This window comes from Eschrichtius robustus, chromosome 2 (genome assembly GCF_028021215.1).
Source record: "Eschrichtius robustus isolate mEscRob2 chromosome 2, mEscRob2.pri, whole genome shotgun sequence".
In the NCBI taxonomy this organism is placed as follows: Eukaryota; Metazoa; Chordata; class Mammalia; order Artiodactyla; family Eschrichtiidae; genus Eschrichtius; species Eschrichtius robustus.
The window spans coordinates 104,752,948-104,778,054 of NC_090825.1; positions in this window are offsets into that span (position 1 = coordinate 104,752,948).

Sequence of the window (25,107 nt, forward strand, 5' to 3'; positions counted from 1 at the left end):
AATGGAGTTAATCAGTTTCACATAGAACTATAAATTTCATCCAAAGACATGATAAATTGCTGAATAAGAATATCTGACTGCTGATCTACTCAATTTTTTAAAATTCAGATTTCATTTTCTGACAATGTTATTCATTTTAACTGAGAGAAATATTCATACCATCTGAAGTGCTGGACATTTTATTCTAAGAAGCGGAGGGAAAAGAGAATCATTTGGTTCTTTATGGGGGTTAAATTATACATCAAATAAAGTATGAAGTTCCTTCACCAGATACATTTCATAAAGTTAAATGGTTCTTTCAAGATTATGCTGACAATAGAGTCTTCAGTCTTTGTTATAATATAGTCTACGACCTCACTAATAAGGATAATAATGTATCATCAAAAAATGCTGTTAATTGAAAACTGTAAGTCTAATTACCAGGGATGTGACCATGCATAACATATTATTAATAGAAAGAAAAGATTGCATTACCCCAACTGCTACCCAGAAAAATAAAACTACAGGGACAGTCGAGCAGTTCAAAGACTCTTCACATCCATTTTGGCAAAAGTTACTGATATTTTCCTTTCATTAAACTGTAGGCTTCATAGCAAAATGACTTAAAACCAAAAGAAGGCAGTAGAGGCAGATTTAAAAGATGGGGCACAGGGCAGCTGCTTGGGATCCAAACTCTAAAGAGCCCTCAAACACCACTGGAAGACATCAGAAATACAGTGCCAATTAGCTTGGGTTTCCACATGAAACTCTTTACATACTGGGTAAAATGTAAATTGGTCCCACTCTCAATGAATATCCTCTAATGAAAAATATAAATACTCTGTCCTAGTGCTCTCCCCTTTCCATTGAGTATTATGTGATACACACATGCACATCAGGAAGCTTGGGGGCCACTACAGTTTCTCAAACCAAACCCAAAAACAGCCAGCTAATAAGTTACTGGAAGTCAGCAGTTATGGCCAAGTAAAATTTCAACACTAAAAGAATATGTGATACAGGACTCTCTCTAGAGAAAAATGGATTTATTATCTAAATTTTAAATTCTATGCCTCCTAAGAAGTTCTCCTATATCAGGGAAAGCCTTTTTATAGATCTAACAAGTAAACTGCACTACAGGAAAATGGAACTCATTTTGCCAATATTAAGAGCAAATATCCAGATCAAGATGGCTTCCTGAGAGCATGTTAAAATCTCCCCATTCCAGCAGCTAAGACTTAAAATAATAGATTGAATACAACGGGTATAGATATAGATCTGTAAACATATATATCTGTAGTTGAAGACAAGAAAATAAAATCTCTATGGGTTAGAAAAAGGAACTCAGTAATAGATGCTTAAGTCTCATGGCTCAAAGGAATTTGGATCTAGTTTGGGATACTGAGAGTAGGGCCTCAGTGGTCTCATGGGATTGCTTTTAAATGTACTCCATACAAGATAGGTGGCTCAAAGCAGGTTCTCCTATTAAAGATGGGAGCTGCTTATCCAAAATACCTCTGCCCACCTGTGCACAGGTGTGGCTGGGGACGAAGGAGAATCTTTTACAGGACACAGAACCCAGGCCTGTCCCATGTGGAGTACAAAGATCACGTTCACTCCAGCTGCACAAAGCAAGATCCCACACTGAGTGACCAACACAAGATACATTCCACAGGACTGGGATAGAGGAATTTTAGGAACCTACTAAAACGCAAAGTGGCTCTGTTCGCTGACCTAGCACTAATTTTGATTCTTTTAAAGTAAAAAAATAAATAATAAAGGATGAGGCAGAAGTTTCAGAATACAAGCGAACCAAAACACTAATCCAAATGTACTTCAGCTGTCTTTACTCTCTATCAAACAACACTTAAGCAATAATCAGATATTACCCCCTTGTTTAGTCCTCTGTTTATGAGATGTATTTTGCCTCAGATTATAAAGTAGAAGCAGACCCTTATATTCACCCTACATTTAGAGAATAGACAAAAAGGTTTTGCCCACAACCAAGAGGTGGCTCCAAATTAGAGCAGTGTTCTAACCTGTTTTGTAATCCATCCCAAGGTAGTGAAAATTCAGTGCTACCCGTGTCCTCATGTGAAGCATGTTCAGTGAACATGACTCTCTCTGTCCTCTAGTATCAAAATAAATAACAACTTGGAACTATTTTTCAAGAGAGGTATTTCTGGATGGAAATCCTGAACTCACTACACGTTTATTTTGTTGCAATAATTTAAAATTTTATTTCTGGTAAAAGTGTATATAAATCTTAGTGCAATTAACACCAACAAAATTGTTACATCTATTTGTATGGGAAGGGTTAGTAGGCTTCAATACTTTAAACAAAAATTTGACCAAAAATCTTCTAATAGTTGGCTATGTGCTGAGAACTTCAAAGTAAGTGTTTAAGAATTTTAAAGATGTACAAGCAGTAGTATGGTTCATAAAATAAAAGCAAGAGTCGTGAATCAAGAGATTTCTAGACGTGAACACTGTAATCATTGAAATTTAAACATTCAACAAGTAGACTATATAGTATATTGGGCACAGCCAAAGAGAAAATTGCTAAAATGGAAGATGAAATTGGAGAAATCTCCCAAAGCACAACATAAAGAGATAAGATATGGACATATAGAAGATAGCTATAGAAGTCCCAACATGCATGTAGGAATTGCTGCAGGAAGAGAATAATGGAAAAACTACATTCAATGAGATACTTACAGAGAATTATACAAAACTAAAGAAAGACATGAAACCTCAGGTTGAAAAGCCTGCTGAGTGCCAGACAGGACAAATTTATATTAAAAATCCATGCTGAGAGACCTTCAAGATGGCGGAGGACTAAGACGTGGAGATCACCTTCCTCCCCACAAATACAACAGAAATACATCTGCATGTGGAACAACGCCTACAGAACACCTACTGAATGTTGGCAGAAGACCTCAGACTTCCCAAAAGGCAAGAAACTCCCCACGTACCTGGGTAGGGCAAAAGAAAAAAGAAAAAACAGAGACAACAGAATAGGGACAGAACCTGCACCTCTGGGAGGGAGCTGTGAAGGAGGAAAACTTTCCACACTCTAGGAAGCCCCTTCACTGGCAGAGAGGGCGGAGGGTGGGGTGGGGGCGGGGGGGAAGCTTTGGAACCACAGAGGAGAGCACAGCAACAGGGGTGCAGAGGGAAAAGCAGAGAGATTCACACACAGAGGATCGGTGCCGACCAGCACTCACCAGCCTGAGAAGCTTGTCTGCTCACCGCCGGGGTGGGTGGGGGCTGGGAGCTGAGGCTCCGGCTTCAGAGGTTGTATCCCAGGGAGAGGACTGGGGTTGGCTAAATGAACACAGCCTGAAGGGGGCTAGTGTGCCACAGCTAGCCAGGAAGGAGTCCAGGAAAAATTCTGGACCTGCCTAAGAGGCAAGAGACCATTGTTTCGGGGTGCGCGAGGAGAGGGGATTAAGAGCGCCGCCTAAACGAGCTCCAGAGACGGGCGCGAGCCACGGCTATCAGCATGGACCCCAGAGACGGGCATGAGACGCTACAGTTGCTGCTGCAGCCACCAAGAAGCCTGTGTGCAAGCACAGGACACTATCCACACCTCTCCTCCCGGGAGCCTGTGCAGCCTGCCACTGCCAGGGTCCTGTGATCCAGGGACAGCTTCCCCGGGAGAACACACGGCGCGCCTCAGGCTGGTGCAACATCACGCCGGCCTCTGCCGCCACAGGCTCGCCCCGCATCCGTACCCCTCCCTCCCCCCAGCCTGAGTGAGCCAGAGCCCCCTAATCAGCTGCTACTTTAACCCCCTCCTGTCTGAGCGAAGAACAGATGCCCTCAGGCGACCTACACACAGAGACGGGGCCAAGTCCAAAGCTGAACCCCAGTAGCTGTGCAAACAAAGAAGAGAAAGGGAAATCTCTCCCAGCAGCCTCAGGAGCAGTGGATTAAATCTCCACAATCAACTTTATGTACCCTGCATCTCTAGAATACCTGAATAGACAACGAATCATCCAAAAATTGAGGCGGTGGACTTCGTGTGACTTTGTCTGTATAGCTATGCTTTTACCATTTGTCCTAGAGTTCTCTCTCTTTTTTTTTCTTTTCTTTTTTTTTTTTTTTAGTATAGTTTTTAGCACTTGTTATCACTGGTGGATTTGTTTTTTGGTTTGGTTGCTCTCCTCTTTCTTTCTTTTTTTTAATTATTTTTAAAAAACAATTTTAATAATTAGTTTTTACTTTTTATTTTAATAACTTTTTTATTTTATTTTATTTTATTTTATTTTATTTTATTTTATTTTATTTTATTTTATTTTATTTTATTTTATCTTCTTTCTTTCTTTCTTTTTTCTCCCTTTTATTCTGAGCTGTGTGTATGACAGGCTTGGGTGCTCCAGCCAGGAATCAGGGCTGTGCCTCTGAGGTGGAGAGTCAAGTTCAGGACATTGGTCCACAAGAGACCTCCCAGCTCCATGTAATATCAAACAGCAAAAATCTCCCAGAGATCTCCATCTCAACGCCAAGACTCAGCTCCACTCAACGACCAGCAAGCTCCAGTGCTGGAACCCTATGCCAAACAACTAGCAAGACAGGAACACAACACCACCCATTAGCAGAGAGGCTGCCTAAAATCATAATAAGGCCACAGACAACCCAAAACACACTACCAGACGTACACCTGCCCACCAGAAAGACAAGATCCAGCCTTATCCACCAGAACACAGGTATTAGTCTCCTCCACCAGAAAGCCTACACAACCCACTGAACCAACCTTAGCCACTGAGGACAGATACCAAAAACAATGGGAACTATGAACCTGCAGTCTGCAAAAAGGAGACCCCAAACACAGTAAGTTAAGCAAAATGAGAAGACAGAGAAACACACACCAAATGAAGGAGCAAGGTAAAAACCCACCAGACCTAACGAATGAAGAGAAAATAGGCAGTCTGCCTGAAAAAGAATTCAGAATAATGATAGTAAAGATGATCCAAAATCTTGGAAATAGAATGGAGAAAATACAAGAAACGTTTAACAAGACCTAGAAGAACTAAAGAGCAAACAAACAGTGATGAACAACACAATAAATGAAATTAAAAATTCTCTAGAAGGGATCAATAGCAGAATAACTGAGGCAGAAGAACGGATAAGTGACCTGGAAGATAAAATAGTGGAAATAACTACTGCAGAGCAGAATAAAGAAAAAAAATGAAAAGAATTGAGGACAGTCTCAGAGACTTCTGGGACAACATTAAACACACCAACATTCGAATTATAGGGTTGCCAGAAGAAGAAGAGAAAAAGAAAGTGACTGAGAAAATATTTGAAGAGATTATAGTTGAAAACTTACCTAATATGGGAAAGGAAATAGTTAATCAAGTCCAAGAAGCACAGAGAGTCCCATACAGGATAAATCCAAGGAGAAACATGCCAAGACACATATTAATCAAACTATCAAAAATTAAATACAAAGAAAAAATATTAAAAGCAGCAATGGATAAACAACAAATAACATACAAGGGAATCCCCATAAGGTTAACAGCTGATCTTTCAGCAGAAACTCTCCAAGCCAGAAGGGAATGGCAGGACACATTTAAAGTGATGAAGGGGAAAAACCTACAACCAAGATTACTCTACCCAGCAAGGATCTCATTCAGATTTGACAGAGAAATTAAAACCTTTACATACAAGCAAATCTAAGAGAATTCAGCACCACCAAACTAGCTCTACAACAAACGCTAAAGGAACTTCTCTAGGCAGGAAACACAAGAGAAGGAAAAGACCTACAATAACAAACTGAAAACAATTAAGAAAATGGTCATAGGAACATACATATTGATAATTACCTTAAATGTAAATGGATTAAATTCTCCAACCAAAAGACATAGACTGGCTGAATGGATACAAAAACAAGACCCGTATATATGCTGTCTACAAGAGACCCACTTCAGACCTAGGGACACATACACACTGAAAGTGAGGGGATGGAAAAAGATACTCCATGCAAATGGAAATCAAAAGAAAGCTGGAGTAGCAATTCTCATATCAGACAAAATAGACTTTAAAACAAAGACTATTACAAGAGACAAAGAAGGACACTACATAATGATCAAGGGATCAATCCAAGAAGAAGATATAACGATTGTAAATAGTATGCACCCAACACAGGAGCACCTCAATACATAAGGCAAATACTAACAGCCATAAAAGGGGAAATAGACAGCAACACAATCATAGTAGTGGACTTTAACACCCCACTTTCACCAATGGACAGATCATCCAAAATGAAAATAAATAAGGAAACACAAGCTTTAAATGATACATTAAACAAGATGGACTTAATTGATATTTATAGGACATTCCATCCAAAAACAACAGAATACACTTTCTTCTCAAGTGCTCATGGAACATTCTCCATGATAGATCATATCTTGGGTAACAAATCAAGCCTTGGTAAATTAAGAAAATTGAAATAGCATCAAGTATCTTTTCCGACCACAACACTATGAGACTAGATATCAATTACAGGAAAAAATCTGTAAAAAATACAAACACATGGAGGCTAAACCATACACTACTTAATAACCAAGAGATCACTGAAGAAATCAAAGAGGAAATCAAAAAATACCTAGAAACAAATGACAATGAAAACACGATGACCCAAAACCTATGGGATGCAGCCAAAGCAGTTCTAAGAGGGAAGTTTATAGCAATACAATCCTACCTTAAGAAACAAGAAACATCTCAAATAAACAACCTAACCTTACACCTAAAGCAATTAGAGAAAGAAGAACAAAAAAACCCAAAGTTAGCAGACGGAAAGAAATCATAAAGATCAGATCAGAAATAAAAGAAACGATAGCAAAGATCAATAAAACTAAAAGATGGTTCTTTGAGAAGATAAAAAAAATTGATAAACCATTAGCCAGACTCATCAAGAAAAAAATGGAGAAGACTCAAATCAATAGAATTAGAAATGAAAAAGGAGAAGTAACAACAGACACTGCAGAAATACAAAGGATCATGAGAGATTACTACAAGCAACTCTATGCCAATAAAATGGACAACCTGGAAGAAATGGACGAATTCCTAGAAACGCACAACATTCCGAGACTGAACCAGGAAGAAATAGAAAATATGAACAGACCAATCACAAGCACTGAAATTGAGACTGTGATTAAAAATCTTCCAGCAAAGAAAAGCCCAGGACCAGATGGTTTCACAGGCGAATTCTATCAAACATTTAGAGAAGAGCTAACACCTATCCTTCTCAAAGTCTTCCAAAATATAGCAGAGGGAGGAACACTCCCAAACTCATTCTACGAGGCCACCATCACCCTGATACCAAAACCAGACAAAGATGTCACAAGGAAAACTACAGGCCAATATCACTGATGAACATAGATGCAAAAATCCTCAACAAAATACTAACAAACAGAATCCAACAGCACATTAAAAGGATCATACAGCACGATCAAGTGGGGTTTATCCCAGAAATGCAAGGAATCTTCAATATATGCAAATCAATCAATGTGATAAACCATATTAACAAACTGAAGGAGAAAAACCATATGCTCATCTCAATATATGCAAAGAAAGCTTTCTACAAAATTCAACACCCATTTATGATAAAAACCCTCCAGAAAGTAGGCAAAGAGGGAACTTTCCTCAACATAATAAAGGCCATATATGACAAACCCACAGCCAACATGGTCCTCAATGGTGAAAAACTGATACCATTTCCACTAAGATCAGGAACAAGACAAGGTTGCCCACTCTCACCACTATTGTTCAACACAGTTTTGGAAGTTTTAGCCCAGGCAATCAGAGAAGAAAAAGAAATAAAAGGAATCCAAATTGGAAAAGAAGAAGTAAAGCTGTCACTGTTTGCAGATGACATGACACTATACATAGAGAATCCTAAAGATGTTACCAGAAAACTACTAGAGCTAATCAATGAATCTGGTAAAGTAGCAGGATACAAAATTAATGCACAGAAATCTCTTGCATGCCTATACACTAATGATGAAAAATCTGAAAGTGAAATTAAGAAAACACTCCCATTTACCATTGGAACAAAAAGAATAAAATGTCTAGGAATAAACCTACCTAGGGAAACAAAAGACCCGTATGCAGAAGATTATGACACTGATGAAAGAAATTAAAGATGATACAAACAGATGGAGAGATATACCATGTTCTTGGATTGGAAGAATCAATATTGTGAAAATGACTCTGCTACCCAAAGCAACCTACAGATTCAATGCAATCCCTAGCAAACTACCACTGGCATTTTTCACAGAACTAGAACAAAAAATTTCACAATTTGTATGGAAACACAAAAGACCCCGAATAGCCAAAGCAATCTTGAGAAAGAAAAACGGAGCTGGAAGAATCACGCTCCCTGACTTCAGACTATACTACAAAGCTACAGTAATCAAGACAGTATGGTACTGGCACAAAAACAGAAATATAGATCAATCGAACAGGATAGAAAGCCCAGAGATAAACCCACGCACATATGGTCACCTTAGCTTTGATAAAGGAGGCAAGAATATACAGTGGAGAAAAGACAGTCTCTTCAATAAGTGGTGCTGGGAAAACTGGACAGGTACATGTAAAAGTATAAAATTAGAACACTCCCTAACACCACACACAAATAAACTCAAAATGGATTAAAGACCTAAATGTAAGGCCAGACACTATCAAACTCTTAGAGGAAAACATAGGCAGAACACTCTATGACATCAATCACAGCAAGATCCTTTTTGACCCAGCTCCCAGAGAAATGGAAATAAAAACAAAAATAAACAAATGGGACCTAATGAAACTTAAAAGCTTTTGCACAGCAAAGGAAACCATAAACAAGACCAAAAGACAACCCTCAGAATGGGAGAAAATATGTGCAAATGAAGCAACTGACAAAGGATTAATCTACAAAATTTACAAGCAGCTCATGCAGCTCAATATCAAAAAACAAACAACACAATTCAAAAATGGGCAGAAGACCTAAATAGACATTTCTCCAAAGAAGATATAAAGATTGCCAACAAACATATGAAAGAATGCTCAACATCATTAATCATTAGAGAAATGCAAATCAAAACTGCAATGAGATATCATCTCACACTGGTCAGAACGGCCATCATCAAAAAATCTACAAACAATAAATGCTGGAGAGGGTGTGGAGGAAAGGGAACCCTCTTGCACTGTTGGTGGGAATGTAAATTGATACAGCCACTATGGAGAACAGTATGGAGGTTCCTTAAAAAACTAAAAATAGAACTACCATACGACCCAGCAATCTCACTACTGGGCATATACCCTAAGAAAACCATAATTCAAAAAGAGTCATGTACCAAAATGTTCACCGCAGCTTTATTTACAATAGCCAGGACATGGAAGCAACCTAAGTGTCCATCAACAGATGAATGGATAAAGAAAATCTGGCACATATATACAATGAACTATTACGCAGCCATAAAAAGAAACGAAATTGAGTTATTTGTAGTGAGGTGGATGGACCTAGAGTCTGTCATACAGAGTGAAGTAAGTCAGAAAGAGAAAAACAAATACCGTATGCTAACACATATACATGGAATCTGAGAAGAAAAACAAAAAGGTCATGAAGAACCTAGGGGCAAGATGGGAATAAAGACACAGACGTACTAGAGAATGGACTTGAGGATATGGGGAGGGGGAAGGGTAAGCTGTGACAAAGTGAGACAGTGGCATGGACATATATACACTACCAAACGTAAAATAGATAGCTAGTGGGAAGCAGCCGCATAGCACAGGGAGATCAGCTCGGTGCTTTGTGACCACCTAGAGGGGTGGGATAGGGAGGGTGGGAGGGAGGGAGACGCAAGAGGGAAGAGATATGGGGACATACGTATATGTATAACTGATTCACTTTGTTATAAAGCAGAAACTAACACACCATTGTAAAGCAATTATACTCTAATAAAGATGTTAAAGAAAAAAAAAAAACACATCAGATTCAGAAGAGCTCAAAAAACTGGCAAGCTACAGACCTTCAGTGGACAGTGCTACTATTGACAAGAAGAAACTTAGAATTAGAAATGGGAAATAAGTAACATGAACAAAGAAACTGATAAAACATTTTGGCAAATTTAAATGTGTTGATTTTAAAAATAACAACAGCAACAATATTGTGTGATTTTTTGAATGCTAGAACTTAAATTCTTTACAAGAATCATATAGCATTGCAATCCAGTGGCCTATAGAGGGCAGCTAAAGCTTTTCATTTTGCTCAGAAGGGGCTGGAGATATTTATTAATTTTAGAGTTTGTTTTAAAAAAATTAGTATTCAAATTTAAAATAAAAATAATTTTTAATAAAGGAAAAAGTCATGCTGAAAAAAAAGGAATATTCCCACATGTAAGTCAGAATAAAAGAACTTTCAAATATATATAGACAATCCACCTTAAGTGATTTCTACATGTCCTGAGCATACTATCCAGTTATGAGTAATTTCACAGTCATGATTGAAAAGTAGTTCTGAATAAAGTAAAATATTACATTTAGTCCACATACCAAACCTCTTATTTTGAATAGTTGAAAATATTTTACACAATTTTTTGATAAAATATAATTTGTCAACATCCATATTGAAGAATATCAAGGTACCCTAGGCCGGCAGTCCCCAACCCTTTTGGCACCAGGGACTGGTTTCGTGGAAGACAGTTTTTCCATGGACGGGGGCATGGGGGTGGATGGTTCAGGCGGTAATTCGAGCAATGGTTCAGGCAGTAATGCAAGCGATGGGGAGGGATGGGGAGCGGCAGATGAAGCTACTCTTGCTTGCCTGCCGCTCACCTGCTGCTGTGCTTCCTGGTTCCTTGGGGACCCCTGCCCTAGGCACCAAGTGTACCTCTGCTATCAATATGTTCCACTTAATTTCTTTTGATTGTTGTGATCCACTTAAATATCCCTACTAAGATGCATGAAAAGTACAGTTCTCCCCTTTCAATCGTTAATTGAAATGATTCTCTTGATTAGTATCATGAGTCAAGATTGACTTTTGGTACACCCCCCTTTCAAAAACATGTATAATGAATTTCCTTTTAGAACATACATATAATGAATTTGTGTATCAGTTTACAACCACAGAAAAGAAGAAAAAAACTTACCTGATACAGTCCAAACTTTCTCAAATAGCAATACCAAGGCTCAATTAGCATTCCAGACTGACCAACTTAAAATGTTAAACCACTGTTTAATCTACCTTGACCAGTGTCCTCATATTCTAGCCTTCTTACTAAACTTACTTTTACTAAGCTTACTAAAGTTCTTAATTTCAAGGTGAGACTACCTGATGATGAAATGCAGAAAATGATAATTACTATTCCCACATATGCACCATCATACATAAGAAGAATTCAAAGCTCTTTCAAGCCATGAATATTACCATTCTTCCCTGGGATGAATTTTCCCATTTTACAAAATAGATTTGACTGTAAGAGAAATAAAATGGATTTCCACTTCCTATATCACAGGTGCGGTAGCAGTAAGACAAATAGCAAAAGGAAGCTCAAGGCTTTTGCACATTAAGTGTCTTGATATGTTGGACACCATAATAGTACACAGAGATTTCAATGTCTTGTAGAATACACAGGACATATTTTAATTTAAACTAATTTTTTTCAAAAAACAGAAAAATGAAGAGCCCTTCCAATTTCTTGTATAAAGCAATGTTAACAGAAGAGCTCAGCAATTTTCTACCTTGAAGAGAAAGGTTGTACTTACATTTCTTACTTTTGAAAAAGCTCTTCCACCTGTATTGTATCTGTACTTCAGTCTAATTGAAAATGAAAAATCTCCAGGTTGGAGAAACCCAGTGACATTCAGAGCCTAAGGCTTGACTCACAAAGTAATTCTACCAGTAATATTTTTATGGTTGCAGAAAGTGGAAAAACACAGATATTTTGGCTTGTAGTATTAAATTTAATTCGTAAAGTTTAGTAGCAATACTTCTGAGGACAGAGAAAAGTCAGCTTTCAATATAACTAGTCCAGGAAAAAAAAAAAAAGAAACATTGCTGTTGCAGAAATTGCTTACTCCAAATTTCAAATATAGGCTTCAGGGTTCTGAAACAGGGAAAGATATAAATGGTTTATTATATATCTCAGATTGCAAAAGTATCAAAAAGATTTCCTAGGATGAATATAGCTACCTAATATCGTAGAACAAAATAACAGAACAAAGAACAAAAGGTATTGTTTTATTTTTATTAGTTCTCCTATCATTCATAATAAATTAATAGGATTCAATTTTTTCTAGTTTTCTGAATAGATATTATGAAGACCATAAAAACATCTAAGAAACTAGCCTATTTTCCCCCCAAAATTATATATTTTTAAGAAAATTTTAAAAAGGGAAGGAAAAGCCTTGGTTTGTAAGTATATGCACATTTATATCACTTGAGGGACTCCCCAAGCGTAAAAGAAACCACTTACAAAGATCAAACCACATTCTTTCATTGTTTTCATTGGTCATATGTCAGGGTACTGACCCATTTGAGACTGTTATGCTCATTGAGTGAGTATAGAAATGAAGATTTCTCCCAAAGAAAATAGTAAAGGCACCATCTTGTTCATTTTAGCATTTTATCCATATTAGGGAAAAAAGTTGGAAATAACCTCAAATGTCCAAGTAGGGACTTAAAGAGAGCTTGCTGTACACAATAATGTACCGCACTTGTAATAAAATAACACATTTTACAGATACATTAAGAGAGGAAAATAATTACATTTATAATTTAAATATAATTCCGCAATTCTTAATTTTTAAAGTAGTATAATTTTTCATGATTTACCTAATTCCAAATCCTATTTCACCTGGAAAAGAAAGAAAAAAAAGGGAGGAAGGAAGGAAGGAAGAAAGAAAGGCTCTTTTTCTTTTATTTAGCTCAAATATTGTTCTACATTTTCAGAAGCCCAGCAAATATTCTACTTTATTCATGGTGTCAAGTTTTCAGTCGATGGAAATACTATTTTTCATTTATCATCTGATAAAGGAGATATTTCCATTAAAAAATGCTAGACCAGAAAATGTGTTAGGGCAATTTATTAAACATTTAGAAGGGAAAAGAAAATTGTAAGCTAGACATGTACCTCACTATTTACTCCAAGTTAATTCTGAATGGATCACACATTGAAATACTTTTAAAAAAATATAGAAGTACCAGACAAATCCAGGGATTTAATACAGTACTGGAATGGAGAAGGCCTTTCCAAACATGTCACAGCTACAGAAGCCATAAATAAAAGAATAAATAAGTTTGGGGGCTTCCCTGGTGGCACAGTGATTGAGAATCTGCCTGCCAATGCAGGGGACATGGGTTCGAGCCCTGGTCTGGGAAGATCCCACATGCCGCGGAGCAACTGGGCCCGTGAGCCACAATTACTGAGCCTGCGCGTCTGGAGCCTGTGCTCCGCAACAAGAGAGGCCATGACAGTGAGAGGCCCACGCATCGCGATGAAGAGTGGCCCCCACTTGCCACAACTAGAGAAAGCCCTCGCACAGAAACGAAGACCCAGCACAGCCATAAATAAAAATAAATCAATAAATCAATAAATTAAAAAAAAAATAAGTTTGGTCACCTATTTGGAAAAAATAAGTTTATACAGAACTAGTTAGCACACACTCAGTAATACACACTTAGTTTAAAGAAAACTTGAAAAAATGACTTGTAGCACTATAATAAAAAAGTAAATTTTCTGACAACAAAGAGCACTTACAAATCAACAATAAAAAGGATAAGAACCAGAAGGATAAATGGGCAAAACATATGATCTACAAATGAGCAAATAATTATATAAATATTCAACCTACCAATTAAAGAGATGAAAATTAAAACAAATATCTATCAATTGGGCAAAAATTAAAAATACTTCATTCCCAGGTGTTAGCGATGTTGTGCACAAAAGGAGGCATAAATTTATTCCCTTTGGGGGAGAAAATGTGTCAAAGTATATCAAAATGTTTAGGATATAAACCCCTCGACTCAATAATTCTATATCCAGAAATTTATCCCACAAATATATTCATACAAGAGTGCCAATATGTAAATACACACAAACACACACACACATTTCTTTACAGCAATATTTATAACAATAAAAAATAAGAAGTATATTAGGTTATCTATTGCTACACAGCAAAATACCTAAAAAGTTAGCTGGTTAAACCTAGAGTACACATTTATTATCTCACATGGCTTCTGTGGGTCAGGAATTTGAGGAAACTTCAACAGGATGGTTCAGCTCAAGCTCTTTTTCATTAGGCTGTGGTTAAGTTATATGGGGGCTGCAGTTATCTGAGGGCTTCACTAGAGCTGAAGGATCCGCATCCCAGATGGCTCCCTCACTTGTCAGGCACGTTGGTGCTGGATTTTGATGAGAGATTCACTTCCTCTCCAGGGCTGACTGTGTGTCCTTGCAACATGGTAGCTGATGTCCTGCACAGAAAGTAATCTGAGAGGGGTGAAGCCACAGTGTCTTGTATGACATAGTCTCAGAAGCCACACACTGCCATTTCCACCTTATTCTGTTCTTTGGAGGTGAATCGCCAAGTCTGGCCCACATTCAAGGGGACCTAAATTAAGCTTCACCTTTCGAAAAAACGAATGTCAAAATAAAAAGAATTTTCATACGTATTTTAAAATCATTACAGGAAAAAAAGTTAAACATCTATTAATGAAAGGCTGGTTCAATGAACTGTGACTATTACCCCCAAATTTTTTTTGTAGCACACCCCTTCAGTGAAAAAAAAAAGTTTTTTTAATACACACTTCTAATATAAAAATATGAATTACAGTTGGCACTTGAACAACATGGGTTTGAAGTACACAGGTCCACTTATATGCAAATTTTTTTCAATAAATATATTGGAAAATTTGGGGAGATTTGCAACAATTTGAAAAAACTCACAAACCATGTAGTCTAGAAATATTGAAAAAGTTAACAAAAAGGTATGTCATGAACGCATAAAATGTACGTAGATAGTAGTCTATCCTCAAATAAGGTGTGATATTTAATATAAATTAATAATGTGTTAGTTTTCTTACTGTTTTATAACTTTGCTTTCAAAGAATTACATTATCATGCAGTATGCCTCTCTCTCTCATAATTGGAGAAATTGTGTATCACCCTATCATCACAGATAAGTGGGTTTTTTTAATGTAACAATGTTTCCAATCCTGTATTAAGAATATTACTGTTGGAGCTCCCTGGTGGCGCAGTGGTTAAGAATCCGCCTGCCAATGCAGGGGACACGGGTTCGATCCCTGGTCGGGGAAGATCCCACATGCCGCGGAGCAACTAAGGCCCGTGCCACAACTAAGCTCAGTGCCATAACTACTGAGCCTGCACTGTAGAGCCCATGAGCCACAACTACTGAGCCTGCGTGCCACAATACTGAAACCCACACGCCTAGAGCCCATGCTCCACAACAAGAGAAGCCACCCCAATGAGAAGCCCGCCCACCACAACGAAGAGTAGCCCCTGCTCAACGCAACTAGAGAAAGCCCATGTGCAGCAACAAAGACCCAATGCAGCCAAAAATAAATAAATTTTTTTAAAAAGCATATTAATGTAATACTGTATGCCGTAACAACTGTCTAACAAGTCATTCATTAGTGTATAGGATAGGCCACCATGAAGCAATTCTATCACACTGGGCTACCATAAAACAATCACATTGCTGCTTCTTCATTATCAATGTACAAATCATTATACCTGTAAGTAAATATGAATTTCTTTTTCATATTACCTTTTCATTTTTGATGCCTAGTGTTAGTAATACACATAACATCCACAGTGTTTTGTATCATATAAGACAATACTGATGTAGGTACTGATAGACGATTCATCTTGTAAACAGATGACATAAACTTATGTTATCGATAAACACAGTACAGTACTCTAAATGTATTTTCTCTTCCTTACAATTTTCTTAATAACATTTTCTTTTCTCTAGCTTACTTTATTTTAAGAATACAGTATATAATACATACAAAATATGTGTTTATTTTTTATGGTATTGGTAAGGCTTCTGGTCATCAGTAGGCTATTCGTAGTAAAGTTTGGGGGGAATCAAAAGTTATACATGGATTTTTGACTGTGCAGGGGTTTGGCATCCCTAACCTTCACATTATTCAGGGGTCAACTGTATATTTTCCAATTATATACATAAACACTTGACTAATATAGTGTTGTGTTTTTTTTGGCAGCACCGTGTGGCATGAGGGATCTCAGTTCCCTGACCAGGGATTGAATGCACGACCCCTGCAGTGGAAGCACGGAGTCTTAACCACTGGACCACCAGGGAAGTCCCTACACTTGGTTAATATAGTATGTGCATTACAAACTATACACCAAAAATTTGTATTTTTTTATTTACTTGTTTTTCTTCCATATATATTTTTATACAATTTTTAAAGGTTACACTCCACTTTCGGTTATTACAAAATATTGGCTCTGTTCCCCATGTAGTACAATATATCCTTGAGCCTATCTTACACCCAACAGTTTGTACCTCCCACTGCCCACCACTGTATTGCCCCTCCCCTCTTCCCACTGAAACCACTAGTTCGTTCTCTATATCTGTGAGTCTGCTTCTTTTTTGTTATATTCACTAGTTCGTTGTATTTTTTAGATTCCACATATAAGTGATATCATACAGTATTTGTATGTCTCTGTCTGACTTATTTCACTAAGCCTAATACCCTCCAGGTCCATCCATGTTGCTGCAAACGGCAAAATTTCATTCTTTTTTATGGCCATGTAATATTCCTCCACATCTTCTTTATCCATTTATCTGTTGATGGACACTTAGGATGCTTCTGTATCTTGGCCATGTGAATAATGCTGCTATGAACATTGGGGGTGCATCTTTTCAAACTAGTGTTTTTGTTTTCTTCAGATATATACCTCAAAGTGGAATTGCTGGCTCATACGGTAGTTTTATTTTTGGTTTTCTGAGGAACCTCCATACTGCTTTCTACAGTGGCTGCACCAACTTATATTCTACCAACAGAGTACAAGTGTTCTCTTGTCTCCACATCCTCTCCAACATTTGCTATTTGTATTCTTTCTGACGATGGCCATTCTGAAAGGTGTGAGGTGATATCTCATTGTGGTTTTGATTTGCACTTCTCTGATGATTAGTGATGTCGAGCATCTTTTCATATGCCTGTTGGCCATCTGCATTTCCCTTTGGAAGAACGTCTATTCAGTCATTCTGCCCATTTTTTAATTGGGACGTTTGCTTGTTTGATGCTGAGTTATATGAGCTGTTCATGTATATTGGATATTAATGCCTTATCGGTCGTATCATTTGCAAATACTTTTTGTAAATAGATATAACCCTTGTGGAGGGCCATTTGGCAAAATCTACCAAAATTTTAAACGCACATACCCTTCAACTCAGTAATTCCACTTCTAGAAATTTATCCTACAGATATATGCAGATAACATACATCCAAGGTTATTTGTTGCAATATAACTAAAAATAGCAAAAGACTGGTATTAACTTAAATGTGCATTAACAGGTGTCAAGTAAAATAAATTATGGTAAATCCATTCTACATGATACAGCTATTGAAGTGAATAAGAACCTCTTTACATATATGTATATAAGCTCAAAGACATATTAAGTGAAAAAAGTAAAAGCAAGGGCAGAACACTGTGTATAGTATGCTACCATTTGGATAAAGAAAGAGGGAAGATATATATTCACATTTGTTTAAGCATACATAAAATTACTGGAAAGAGCTATATGAAAATAACTGCCAGTGGGGAGCAAAACTGGATGGCTGACATAGCACAGGGAGCTCAGCTCGGTGCTTTGTGACCACCTAGAGGGGTGGGGTAGGGAGGGTGGGAGGGAGACGCAAGAGGGAGGAGATATGGGGATATATGTATAGCTGATTCACTTTGTTGTAAAGCAGAAACTAACACACCACTGTAAAGCAATTATACTCCAATAAAGATGTTAAAAAATAAAAACTGGATGGCTGGTGGATAGAGGGGGAGGCTGACTTTTCACTCTCTATACTTTTATACCTTTGGATCTTTGATCCATGTTAACGTATTATTCATTAAAATAAAATAAGATAGTAAAGAATGATATTGGCTAACAATAGTCACTTGCCTTGTGCTTGACACTCTACTGTTTTACATATTATTTTATTTAATTCACGCGTTTTTTAAAATGTTCAATCTCACTCATGATAAAAGAAATGTAAGTCAAAACCACATAAAGATAACACTTTTCACTTATCAGATTGGCAAATATCCTAGAGTTTGATAACACACTGTCTTGGCAGGGGGAAATGTCACTTTCAGAAGAGGTCACTGAGACCCAGGAAGGCTAAGACCTCTCTGTAGTCAGGGGTGGGGCTGGAGTATTATCCCAGAAGGTCTGGGCCAGATGCCATGCAACCTCTCACCACTAAAGGGTGATCATATCAACATTTTTGTTAGAAGACACAGTTGTGATTATTCACTCTTCATAACAGTCAATAATTATCAACATAGATTGATGTTTTCAGTGATATTACTTAAGAGACTTAATAGATGATATTCAAAAGGAGTCACCAGAAATGCACTGGACCAGCCGTCAGGAGATGCTGTTTCCAGCCTGACTCGGCCATCACTTTAAATTCTCTTGGCCTTCATTTCTACATATAGAAGGTGAACAAGGAAATATCTAAGTTTCCTTTCAAAATCCAAACCCATTATGTGACCCAAGTCAACTGGATTATCACAAGTCCTCCAGCATTTGGGGGTCACCCCTTTCTGCAAAACCAAGTCAGATGGTTTACGTGCCTGCCCCAAGTCATAACATGGTCTAGCCTCCTCAACTCTTTCCCTTTCCAAAAGTTGTACTTCTAATGTATTTAAGACCACAAGATTCATTTCGCACCCACCCACATGGAAGCCTGCTTCTCTGCTGTGGCCATACACCTAACAAGTTGCAGTCAGCTTCTGTCCCTTAGTGACGGTCACTGCTAGGAGCTCAGGAACTGACACCTCTTCCTGGATCCCACCCCAGCACCACTAACACAATAACAGACATTTTTAGGCATTACCAAAAGAATATAAAACAAGCAGAAACAGCTACAAATCAATAAAGAGGGGATGCCCTACTTCTATACAGTATTCAAATCACTTTGCTGCATGAGTGGCTGGGGCCAATGCCTCTTCCTAATAAGGAAACAGGAAAATCCTACTGGTTTCCCCCTTTCCGAGCCCACCGCTAACAATAAAAGTCTTGTTATGAAAGGTACAGTAATTTGTAATTATAAGAGGGAGGTTTAAGGCAGAGAAGTTTGGTTTTAGTCTAAGGGGGTGTTTTTCTCCAAGCTACAAATAGTGGAATGCCCAAGGAGATGACTACGGGCAAGGGTTCATGAGCTTCCTTATATTTACTCACCCATCCCCTGAAGGTCACAAACTCAATAAAGAAGGAGAAAGCACAGAAAACAGCTCCCCTGTTTCCCCTAATTAAAACATCATCTCTGTAATAGGTGAAAGCAAAGTTTTCAAGTTCCCATGTGATTTAAAATCCCTTTTATCAACAGTGTGACAGAGAGCAAGAAAATTTACACACCCTTGGGGCAAGACAGTGAAAATATATTACTATCCTGTGCAGGTAGATGTAAATTGCCACTGGTGATTTTTTTACATACAGATGTAGAAATAAATGCACAGGCCAAACCTGTTACTAATATTACAGGGCACATTGGATATCTTTTCCAGAATTGAAACAGTCTCAAGTCCTGTGTTAACAATGGCAGGAACAATTTCATTACCACAGCAGCAATTTATAGTTAGTCTCTCAAAATCATTTAAAATGACCACAAGGAGAAGTTGAAAAGCAAAAGAGTTGCCTACATGGCCTCTTTCAGATCTTCAATGACATTAGGGGTCTCTCCAATTACCTCCAGTACTCTATATTATTTTGCATGTACTCTCCAGATAACTGCCTAAATAATGGTAAGCAGTGTAAGTTCTAGCACTGCCACTCACAACTGTTTTAAATTAGTTGGGTCCATTCTGACACAGTAGCTGCCATTCTCCATGACTTGAACAGGTGAAAAGATAATTATGTCAGGAAAACTAATGGCTCTGTTTTTCTCACTTGGGGGATTAAAAGTACCTATTTTCCTGGGCTCATCACCTTACCCTCCAACCTGCCAATAAAAATATTCTATATTTCCTTCAGAATTTGTCAGGCTTTCCTGGCCTTTCCAGGTGCTTCTAAACCTATGTTTAGTAATTTTTCAAAGGAGAACATGCTATATCGTCCCATGACCAGTGGATTCAAACATGGGTATGAGGTCCAGTGTTCTAGAAAAGATGGGCAAGGGCCAGATCACCTGGAGTCAGGCCTGGGGTTAAGTCACTCCCTTTCTCCCACCTCAGGGCCCTGGCAAGACAGCTGTCATCTTGAAGCCACCGCTTCATCAGTGACAGGAAGCATTCGGCCTCTTGTCAGTTGGGGTCCAACACACAGTGACTGAGCCACCTCTCTGATGCAGACTGTGCAGCTGAGGCAATCAGAATGCTTTTAGCACAACAAGAGGTAGAACGGTGTCCGGGTTAGAAGCTCAGCTGCCTGCCAGCTGTGTAATCTTGATGGAGTCACCATTTTCTCAATTAAAGTGGGGATAATACTTAAATCATGAATTCTTTTTGAGCACTAAATAAGTTTGTACATATAAAGTGCTTGGAACAGTGCCTGGCACAAACTACCTACCTAATAAATGCATTAAGTACAATGAGCTATCATTAAATTAATTTTGGTTCTTAAAATCCAGCCGCCATTCCATGGGACCAGCTTTCCAATTCACATTGACATTCTAAGGGGCCAATGTCCTGAAGTCTCTTGGATTAGACGTTATTAGATCCCATCTTGTGGATCTCATTTAAACAGGCAGCAGGTATGTAGGTTCAGGGAGTGTAATTATCCACCGTAATAAACTAGGTATGCTACAACAGCCATGGATCTCCTCCTCAGTAACTTCTCTAATTCCATCTGAAATGGTTTTCTAAGAATGGGGAAATTTAACCATTCCTTTAACTCTCTCTTTGCTCCTTATCCAGATCAGCGGTTTGAATGGATGGGGTAGCTCATGATGTAAATGATGCAAATAGATGATCTCCTTCAATGAACTCTGATCTTCACTTCCAGAGCCTGACTGGGCAGCAGAGTCAAATCCCCTTCTTAATACATATTAAAAGGGGTGTAGGTCTGATCATTCCCTGTCACCCACTATAGAAGATGGGGCCACTTCAGTGCCAATTGCCCTCAGCTTTGGGCTTTTAAACCAAAATTATGAGATAGTAGGAAATATCTCATTTGACATCCTGTTTTGCCCTGGTGACTTCTTTTTTTTTCATTTTTAATGACATTTATTGTTTTATTTCTAACTTTACAAGCAATACCTGTTCAATGCAGACAACTAGAAATACATAAAAGCATAAAGTAAAAAATAACATCACCCATAATCCCCACCCTCTAGAGATAACCATCATTAGCATTTTGATGCACTTCCTCCCAATGTCTACATATTTTTAAATTGAAGTATACTTGATCTACAATACTATGTTAGTTCCAGGCACACAACATAGTGATTTGATATTTCTAAACATTACAAAGTGATCACCATGATATGTCTAGTCCTACTGACTTCTTTACCTTCCAATGCATTTGGAAATTCCAGGTCACCAGCAAAATGTCAGTAAAACTATACACAATGAAAGAAGGAACCCTGGAAAGTCCCTTTTGGGGTCAGCCAGCAGGTGAAATAGCATAGCATTGAGCGTTAAGAACGGCCACTGATCAAATTTAACCAAAGGCAAGTTGTCTTAACTCAGAACATCCCAGAAAGAGTAAATGAGAAATAAAATTGACTTGATTCATTGTGGCAGCCAACAGATAGATTTTGGTTTATTTTCCTCCTGTCCTACAGGATAATCTTTTTTTAAGGCAAAGAAAAAAATATAGATGAAAGGAGCAAGGTAAATCCCAGGTCAATTTTTAAATAAATTCCCTACTTTGTCCAAAAGGAGTGCTGAGTTCACAATGGCATAAGAAAACTAGAATAGATACTGGACAGTTGAAAATTGTAATCAATTAGCAATGCCCTTGAAGGCCACAGCATACTGAGTAACTAACTCCCAGCAGGACTTTGTGACAAGCAAGTTCAGTCAGGAAGCAAACATCCCCTCATCCTCTCCTCCCATGGGGACAGACCAAGGAGACATGATGAATTGGCTCTTGACTTGTGACAGGTTTTTTTCTTATTCTGTTATACACGAGGTAATAAGGTAGTGATCAAGGCTGCCTCCAGTCTTTGGGTTTAATATATACCCAAGGTGGGACTTCCCTGGTGGCGCAGTGGTTAAGAATCCGCCTGCCAACGCAGGGGACATGAGTTCGAGCCCTGGTCTGGGAAGATCCCACATGCCGAGGAGCAAGTAAGCCCGTGAGCCACAACTACTGAGCCCGTGCACCTAGAGCCCGTGCTCTGCAACAAGAGAAGCCCACCACAGTGAGAAGCCCGTGCACCGCAACGATGCTCACCGCAACTAGAGAAAGCCCGCGTGCAGCAACAAAAACACAATACAGCCAAAAATAAATTTAAAAAATAAATAAAAATAAAATAAAATATATCTATACCCAAGCTCACACAATACAATAAGAAGTTGATTATTTGCCATTAGTTTAGAAAACACAATGTCATATGCCTTGGATTTGGGGCTTATACATTTATCATTTCCTACACAAGATATACTGACAACTCTCACTTCTGATAATTTAAAAAAATTATGAACGTCTTCTATGTGTAGCACAACGATCAATTTTACCTTACAAAATACAATTTGCTGCCCACACATTACCATTTTATCTGGCCATTTAACTACAGATAATGATCCTTTATGAATCAAGCCCACAACCTGGAGATTTTCTATCACATGTTCCTTTGGACCCTTGCAAAAACAATATAGAACGCCTGCGGTGTAAAATTAGGCCAAAACTTAATTATCTTGCAGCCTGTTTCCTGAGTTTAATTAACTTTTCTGAGTGGTTTCTACTGCAGTGAGGACTAGGCCCATTTTGTATTATTTAGTATCATAATTTCTCTTCTCTCTCCGTTCCAAGGACACCACAAGCTCCCTCCGGTCCTAATTGCCATGGCAAATGCAGATATGAGAACTGCAAAACAGCTATAACCAAAATGAACAATGTGCTGCTGTGCATACTAACATAGGGATGGAAATCTATGTGTGTGTTATCTCTAATCCCTTCTAGCCTCTAAATGAACTGACTTTAAATATTTAATTATCTTGCTAAGTAAATTCAGATTATGGATTCAAATCCTCGTCATCACGGATCTTCAGGCTGTTTCAGAAGGAGAATAAATTGAGGCCAGGCCAACAGCATTTTATAAACTAGAATATGATGCACGTTTATAGTTTAATCTGTCCTCCTTCTCCATGCCTGTGAATACTGCTTCTCTGGACCTTGAGAGGGCTGGACGTGGCAAGACATTCTGCATCTGGAAAGCATCTGAACCACGCCCCACGAGTAGTGGAGCGAATGTGGCCTTTGGAGCCCAACAGATTAAAAACAATCCAGGCTGTTTCATTATTTGCTCTGTAGCCACTGGCAAGTTACTAAGTCTCCCAGCCTAGACTGTCCTGCTGTTAAATGCAGGTAAAGGTAGGTAAATGCCTCGTTGGGGGGTTTGATGATTAAATGAGATAACCAATGAGCTACCTCACCTTCCCCTTCCCCCGTATAAAGCGTTTTAGGAAAGAAAACCGTTTCCCTCCAGGGAGAGTTGTCAGCTGACTTTTAACATGTCAATATGCTTTGTGAATGCCTGAGAGCAGATATGAACAGGAAGTCGGACTTGAAGGAGGATAGGGCCTCTGTTGAGACAGGTAAGAACAAAAAGACTAGAGGAAAGTTTGCAAAGACCTAAACATTGTTTGTAACAAAAAATAAAGAAACGGAAAATCAGTAGAGGGAGAGAGGAAGAAAAAAAGAACATAAAACAACCAGAATATTCTGATGTAAAGTGCAAGAAAGAGGGAGAGTCTATGACAAAAACCGAGGAGAAACCAGAAAGAAAACAGGAGCACTCCTAGGTCACCTCCCAGCCTCCGGGTCACGACTGTGCTGCCGATCTGCCCAGAGCCTGTCTTCACTCCACAGGGCTAGGAAGCAACTGAAGGTTGCTACTGGGAGATGCTGTAACTTTCTGATGCCACCAGGTACTTTGTGCCTACCCACCTCTCCACTCATTCACTCATTCCCGCTGCTGGTCCAGTCAGACAGCTGAGATTTTTCCTTGTTTTAAGCACATGTCACATCCTTAGTTCTGTAATGGGGAAGAGTGGCCTACCACTGTCCTGGGTCAGAGGGACACCTTGACCTGGCTCCATTCAGCCACTCCTTGGTCCCTCCTTAGCTAGCCCCGGAGAATTCCCCTTCCACACCAACATCCATCTTTTAACAGTCCAAGACCCTACTCCCCCTCCAGGTAAAACGAGGCATGCTTAAGATTGTTCTGAGCCATGGAAAGGGGCACATCCACTCAAGAAGGAGGGGACTCAGATTGATGACAACAGTGATGGGAAGGCACCGGCCAAGTGAGGTCCTCATATGAGAGAAAACAAAAGGACAATCACTATAGATCTTAGGCTCCAGTGACCAGCGACACTACAACTTTGGCTCACACAAAGGATGATGGCTGATACTTGCAAAGTTCCTTCCTAGGCTTACAAGGGCTGTTGTTCAGACTGCAAAAAACTAAGTGTCTCGGGAAAGACACTGTTGCCCTGTGCTAAGTGTCCCATACGTGAGGATGCTGGGGTTGATCTAGGCCAAGACGTGACAATAACCAGGGCAATGACGTGCATGGAGGTCCTGGCATTTTTGTTATTGCTGCTGTTACTGTTCTCACATCATCTCATAGACCAGGAAGAATTCCCCTCCACATATTCATCTTCTTGCTGTTTCCATTCAGAATTTTTACATCTACCTTGTCCAGGGAAACAATCCTCAATAATTAGTCTAATATCTGATTTCATTCTTCAAAAACAC